Source organism: Poecilia formosa, unplaced genomic scaffold, assembly GCF_000485575.1.
Source record: "Poecilia formosa unplaced genomic scaffold, Poecilia_formosa-5.1.2 Scaffold1013, whole genome shotgun sequence".
Taxonomy (NCBI): domain Eukaryota; kingdom Metazoa; phylum Chordata; class Actinopteri; order Cyprinodontiformes; family Poeciliidae; genus Poecilia; species Poecilia formosa.
This window is the reverse complement of record NW_006800952.1, coordinates 1-8,039: the sequence shown is the minus strand read 5'-3', so window position 1 is coordinate 8,039 and position 8,039 is coordinate 1.

Below are 8,039 nucleotides of genomic sequence, written 5' to 3'. Positions count from 1 at the left end.
CAACCTTTTTGGGCCAGCGCCCCCCTAGCCTTTATCCAGGTCCCTCACCGCCCCCACCAAAGAATTTGTAGGCTACTTTGCACTGACCATTATTTTATCATTAATATTACTATCACTATTGTAGATGTTTTGATTTTTATGCTTGTTTCTGTATTTATCATCAAGATAATTTCCCAGAGAACAAAAAAGCCATGGGAATAGAAATTATTTTCACAGGCGTCTATGAAAAATGCAATGAACATTCAAGTTAAAATTGGTAGGCCTAACAGCAGCCAATCAGAGTGGAAATATATTCTTGTTCTGTGCCATTTTCTAGTTGTTAAATATTCCACAAAATGACCAGATAAAAAATGCACAATGCCAGTTTAAACTTTGAACTATTTGCAAATGGACTGAGCTCTGCAACATTAAAACATGGATAGAACTGTAACTACATTAATCATAGCTCTTCTTGTAGGTTTCTGGTGGTGCAGCTCTGTGCTGCCTTCAGGAGAATGGGACATCAGAGTATCATCCATAAAATTTCACCCACATGGCATTTAAACCAGATGTTTCAGTGGAAAAACAAAAGTTCCAGGTCCTTTAATGCCATACAAATATGAGACAGAAACATGGATTATATCTTTATATAGACCTGTCTATTGATTTATAGATTAATAGTTTTACTGGACAGAAATTACAAAGAACAAATCTGGTTCTTAGTCAAATTCTAATGAGTCAAATTGAAAGTGTCATGGAGTCATCAGCCTCATGACATTAACACTGACATGAAAAATAATACTGAAGAAATAAATCAAATCTAATTAAAAACATAAATAAGTGATCAGTTCTTTACTGTTATGGTCTGTAAAATATATTTATTCTCAGTACTAGATATGGTCTCAACAAACCCATGGCACTTCAACAATATTATTTTACCTTTTATCTGGAAATAGTGTCCGTTTATTCTTGCCATAGAGTCTCTGTATTAAGTATAGCTCTAAAGGTCTTGCCATACCAGTTTATTCCTCTATTTACTTTAGTTTCTTAGTTTATTCTTGCATTTTGTTCTTCATTCATTTCCATTTAGTTTCCTTTGATTAGTATTATCCTCTCTTGGTTTATTGCTATGTCCATTTTAGTTTCTTTCCTGTTGCTACATTTATTTTATCATTTATTGACGCTCACCATCAGTGATCTTCACTCATCACCTGCTTCGCCTCCTAATCATCGTATGTCATATGTTGATTTTTTTCACTGTTCAGCGTCAGATTCTCTATTTTTATGCCATAATTCACATCTATTTCTTCGCTCCGTTTTATGTCCAGTTTCTCCTGTTTCAGAGTTTTGCCAATGTGCGCGTCGTTTTTTTTTTTCTTACCCCCTAAGGTGCAGGGCGTATCGATGGGGTTAAAGGCAGACTGACAAACCATTTAAAACAAAGTAAACAATTTCGGTATTTTGATTATTGAAATTTAAAAGTGCTGTGTTGTTCTATCACACCCGTTTCATACCGGACCACTTAAGGCACCGGTGTTAACGCTATAAAATGAACGCTCTCTATCGAGGTATCACCATGGAGGGATTTCTTTATTTAAATGGGTTCATTTTTCAGAGGGATACAAAGTGAGGGTATCGTGATTTTAGTAATTAGTGATTTTCTGTTGTCCTTCCATGGAAGCAGGCAGCATCCAGACGGAAATAAAACACTTTTTAATATAAGTTGCTGCTTTGACATGATCACAGAACTGCCAAAACATACAAAAATCCTCAATAAAACATAAAATATTAAAAAATCAGACACCAGACAAAGTGAATCACAGCAACGTCATCAGCCGGTGTAACGCTGAACTGAAGCTATTTGCGCCAAAAGCTACAAACACTGAATAGAAGAAGAGCTGCCATCGATACAGTTGCAGCCAAGCATGATCTAATGTTACACAATACAGTTTTACCAAGTTGCTCAAAGTCTAAACTGGTAATTCTTGTGATTGAAGGTGTAAAGTTTACCTTCGACCAAACGCCCCCCAAAGGAATCCCAGCGCCCCCCTTTTGTAAAAATTTCCACCAGCTTCCCGTCTTGTCCCCTTTCCTTTGCCCAGCGCCACTTGTTTTTAATTCCTTTCTCAAGTAAACGTGTTTCTTTACTGGGTGAGACAAACTCCATTTCATTCATATCGCATTTGATTTAACCGCCTAATCGAACGCATGCGCTTCTTTTCTACAAACCGTTTTACAGTCATTGGTCAAGAACACGGGAGCTAGAATTCTGATTGGCAGACATCTTTGTCTATTATCTACAGTTTAGTTGAGGCAGGCCGTTTGGTCCAATGCTTGCTTTGCTTGGAAGTCTGGCCCCCAGACGGAGCTCTTTACGCCTAAGTTTCAAACGTCTGACTAAATAAATCTTCTTTATTTTAATTGCAAGTAGTTATTTAAATGTCCTGCGAGATGATATACTCATCTCATTATGGATACATGGGTATACATGATATACCCATGTATCCATAACAACCGGAACTTTCAATATCCAGCAAGTTATTTTCGCAATTTACCGTCTATTAAACGAGTGCCCCCCGGATTAATTACACTCTCTGCAGCTATGAAGTTACCGTATTAACCCGATATTTGCTGGAAAGTGCAACGTCTCCCCTTTCAGAAACCGTTGGAATTTTTCAGATAGTGCTACGTGTGGCGGAATTACGGTACTGCGAATTTAGATGTGTCGCCGCCGACACGTTCCGGTCTAGAAGTGTCCCGGAGACTACAGTTTGGTTGAGGCTGACCGTTTGGTCAAAAGCCGGAAATCCGACCCCCGGCCGGAACTCTTTAAGCCCTGAGCTCTCTTCATTTTTAATTCTTAATTCTGTGAAGACGCTGTTGCAGTAATCAATGTGACTAAAGATAAATGCATGGATGAGTTTCTCTAGATCTCGTTGAGACTTTAGTCCTCTAATCCTGGAGATGTTCTTCAGGTGATAGAAGGCTGACTTTGTAACTGTTTTTATGTGGCTCTGAAGGTTCAGGTCAGAGTCTATCACTACTCCCAGGTTTTGGTCCTGATCGCTAGGTTTTAGTTTTAATAACTGAAGCTGTGCTTCAAATTTAGTGTGACTGTTCCCACCGGACTAAAACTAGCGATTTCTCCAAGATCAATTCCATCCCACTATTGAGTTTTAAGGTCCACAGCTGGCCTGTGAATCTCAGCAAGAATTGCATCCAACTTGCCCTGTTTGCTAGTTGGCCCAACCCATCACAAATTTGTTGATATGCCAAGTCCAGAAATCCTGTTATCATGAATCCAAATCAATCCAGGATGTATCCCTCCAGGTATATACATCTGCTTGTCCTCGCAGAACAAGCAGATTAATCAATACAATTTTATTTGTATAGCACATTTCAGCAGCAAGGCATTTCAAAGTGCTTTACATCAATATGCTTTACATGTATACCAGTTGACCACTATATGTTTTAGGTTTCAACACCAAAAGACACTCAGACATTTCCCACACAAAGAAGAGAACATTCAATACATTACAGTACTATGTTTTTAAGATTGATGTTTATTTTGCAATTAAAATTAACAAGCAGAAGCAGCTGCTGTGACTGATATGATTGTTTGGTGAATGAGTGAGGAGTGAAACAGTTTTTCTAACACAAAATTAACATTTATATTCAAATTTTTTGTTTGAAATCAACTTGGAGAATATTTCTGTTATTTTTGTAAGTAAAGAAAAAAAAAGGGCCGTCTTGTTACAGAGCTAGAGGTGTAAGACGCTGGTTTTGCCCTCGCTGTTGGATTGCCACTGCGCGCTACTGGTAGTAATATTTCACAGATGTGGCGCTGTTCAACGTCCACCAGACAGTGAACTCTCACACCGAATGTCTGCTTAAAGCTGCAGCATATAACTTAAGCAAACAAAATATTTTTTTTACATATGTATTAAAACTTTCACTGTATCCTAACATAAGGCAGATAATCTCTGCCTTCTCCTGGCATTCTGCAGAATGACTCAGCTCAGTCAGAAAGATCAGAGCCAGCACAAAACAATGTCATTTTCTGAGGAAGTTTTGATTTAGTAAATTTAGGATCGTTTGTTTTGATGCAACCTGGATTTGACTGAATGAATGTATCCTTTTTTTCTTGACATTACTTTCATATATGCGATGTTGTTAGATTTTACTCATGTATAATTTAGGGCACTAAGAACCTTACTGTTAAATATTATTTAAAGATTGCAGGTTTTTCAATTGTCCTTTTGACTGATTCGTGCCTACAAGTATTTTGCATGTTTTATGTCTAAATTAGGTAAATTTATTACCTGGTAATTTTTCCATTTTGCCAGATCACATAGTAGCATTTATTCCTAAAGAGAAAAAATAACAGCCAATCCAGGTGATCAGCAGTGATTGGCCCTCATGGGTGATCAGAATTGGAATTGGCAGCAAAAACCTAATCAGAGCATCCCTATTGATAACTTAATCAATGGTAGTCAGCTTTTCGCCCTAAAATATAAAGATGGGGGCAGGATCTTGTGCACGTGATGTCACGCTGCAAGGGGTCCATATTACAATTTAAGTGACACAACATGAACTTTTGCAATGTTTTTAGGCAAGAATGTCTGAGTAAACCTAAAATATCTGTTAATCACCTAATTGTAATATTGTTTGACATTTTCAGAGATCTCTGCTCCCACTGCATCAACCACCAATTCCAACCACAAATTAATTTAATAGATCTATAAATAAACTGAATGCATTTAGATGAAAAATAAACAGCACACACCTCTCCCGCAGGACAACATGACAAAAGGGGAGGGTCCAAGGGGCGCAAACAATTTAAAGACAATACTCCGCAGCTCCCCAGCACTTGAGTGAATTTGCGCAGTCTCGGCGGGTGATTTCCAAGGTTTGTTTTTCTTTGATGCGAATCATCAGTCACCACACCCATCTCAGTCCTCTCAAGCACCTTGATTACCATAGTCACCGTAATCACTGTGAAAACTAAACAGATATACAAATATTAGAATATAAACATAAACTTACAACACAAACAACAAAGTAAAACGTACCTCGCTGCTTTCACCGGGGAACACTAAGTGTTGATAGTGCCAAGCACATCTCTGACAGTTTGTTCTAATCATTCATTGGTACAATGATTTGCCAGCTTTTATAGGGCCTGCCCTCATTTAGCTACGGCAGCCCGTGAGGTACATAACAAAAAACCCCAAAACTTTACAAAGTGCAAATACAGTTAAACAAAACAAAATACAAACCACCAACAGAGGCAATCAGAACAGACAAATGTCATTAAACAATCTGCAACATCCTTAATTTAGAAAATTCACTTTAAATCATTAATAAATAGTCTAAAAATTTGTATAATTTAGGCAACGTATTTTAATGGCTCACTATCCATTACAGAAGAAATCAAAAGGAGGGGCTTCCAATCTTAAAGTAACACGGGTAAAACAATGACGGTTATAAGTCAGGTAAGGAGCAATACAAATAACCAAAAAAAAGACATTGTCATGAATTGTGGGTGATGCCGGTGAGAGAGAACGCTGAGACCCAGATGATGATAACTTAATAAAGAGAAGCTCAAGCACAGTCCAGCACAGGGGGCACGGCAGGAACACCATCACACAGCTAATACCGGTAGCAACTGAAAAAACTGAAGACTGAATACGAGAGCTTAATAAACACAGGACTATACAGTTCGACTCTGATGGTAAGCACACAAACAACTAATGACTTACGACGACGTTAGACGAGGATCTGACGAGGAACACAGACAACAGGTGGGACTAGATACATTGGGAGGGTAATCACAGGAACGAGACACAGCTGGGATCTATCAAGACAGGGAGGACAGGACATCACAGAGACTCACAGGGAACAGGATCACAATAAACACAGAAAAAAAAAAAATAAACATAGAAAACTACGGATCACAACAGACATTTTGTGTAATTATAACAAAAGAGAAATACAACCAGGTTAAACTTGCCAGCTGTCGGCTGGCCAGATGCCCCATATTTGCCTGACTCCCAATACATTGTTTTCAAACTCCTGGTATCTTTTCTCAATGAGTGAAAGTCTAATACAGATATTCTTCAATCAGGTAAATGTCTAGCAGGGGTGCCTACAGGATATTATCGGAGTGTAGACATGGCCCACTAAAACAGTGGATCTAATCCGTGATTTTTTTTTTCACAAATTACACTAAATAATAAAGACAGGAAAGCAAAGTATACCCATATGATCCAAGGGTGGTGAAGGACGGAGATTCCCAGAATCAAGTGGTGTATCTGAGACTTACAGAGGAGGAGGTGAAACCATCCATCCATCCATCCATCCATTTTCTTCCGCTTATCCGGGGTCAGGTTGCGGGGGCAGCAGCTTCAGAAGGGAGGCCCAGACTTCCCTCTCCCCAGGCACTTCTTCCAGCTCCTCCAGGGGAACCCCAAGGTGTTCCCAGGCCAGCCGAGAGACATAGTCCCTCCAGCGTGTCCTGGGTCTTCCCCGAGGCCTCCTCCTGGTGGGACGTGCCCACAGGGAGGTACACTTTGAGTGTACAAGGAACACTCAAACCCTTCCAGGAGGTGAAACGTTTGCTTGATTTCTACTCATTTTGGCAAATTTTCGACTAGATTTAACTTTTTAACTCTCCTGCACTCTTTAGGCCCTCACATACTCAAGCGTACTGTGCGCATTCCATGAACTGTGCGTACTGTCCGCGGACGGTTGGGTCTTCACACTCGAGCGTACTGATTACCTAAAATTCTCTCCTGACAAATTCATTTATTTCACATAATCTTAATGAGAAATAGCAAGTTTGATGAACTATTTGGGCGCCTATCTGTTTCTTCTCCATCTGGGAAGCCTTAACTCACTTTTCAGTGGGGGACAGAGAACGGCAGTCGCATACTGGTTCATCCAGCAAAGACAGTGAACCGCTGCCCGGAGCAGCGCAGTTTCCTGCTGGGGCAGAGGAGCAGCAGGAGGCTGCGCTAACTTTAACTGTAATCAGGGATCCATTCAATAAGCTTTGTTTATTATGTTCCAAAAGACAGTTGTGATCGGTCTAATAATTTGTACAGCAATTGAAAATGAGCACATACCTGATTATCCTTTCCTTGCCGTTGTTTGAGAAAAAAATAAATAAAAATCAGACTCAACTTATCAGACCACCTCTCTGGTCTGCTGCTGATAAAGTCTGGGATGATGTCTTGTTTTTTCTTCTTATAATTCTGCATAATTCACCATGTCAATATTTGTGTGAATATATAAAGCCTGTTGCTGTTAACCATTTTCGCTTATGTGGATATCATGTCCCCATGACAACTTTATGTTGACATTTATCATGTTGATGTCAACTTTGAACAATATGAACTCATATAACCCTTATTCTCAACCTTATCAGCCCGGTGTCACATGAAAACCAGTTCAATGTGAACACTGTTTCCACCGGGTAGTTTAATTTGCGACACCAAGTACGTGTACATGTACGTGTACGCGGTCATAAAAATTTATCCTTCCACGGACCTCTGCGGACTGAAATGTGCCCGAGTATGTTGCGGCCTTTAGCGCAACACTCAGGGAAGAGCCAACTGGGTCGGCTCTTCAGTTCCCTATCCATCCATCCATTGTCTTTACATCCTTGTCCCTTAGTGGGGTCGGGAGGGTTGCTGGTGCACATCTCCAGCTAACGTTCCGGGCGAGAGGCGAGGTCACCTGGACAGGTCGCCAGTCTGTCGCAGGGCAACACAGAACAGACAGGACAAATAACCATGCACACACACACACTCACCTAGGGACAATTTAGAGAGACCAATTAACCTAACAGTCATGTTTTTAGACTGTGGGAGAGAACCCACGCAGGCACAGGGAGAACATGCAAACTACGTGCAGAAAGACCCCGGGCCAGGAATCGAACCCAGGACCTTCTTGCTGTTAAACTCACTACCCCACCAGTCAGAACTGTGCACACAATAAAAAGCTCAGGCAGGGTTCACACGACGGGAGCGTTAAAACTATTCAGTTTTACCTAGCTTCAT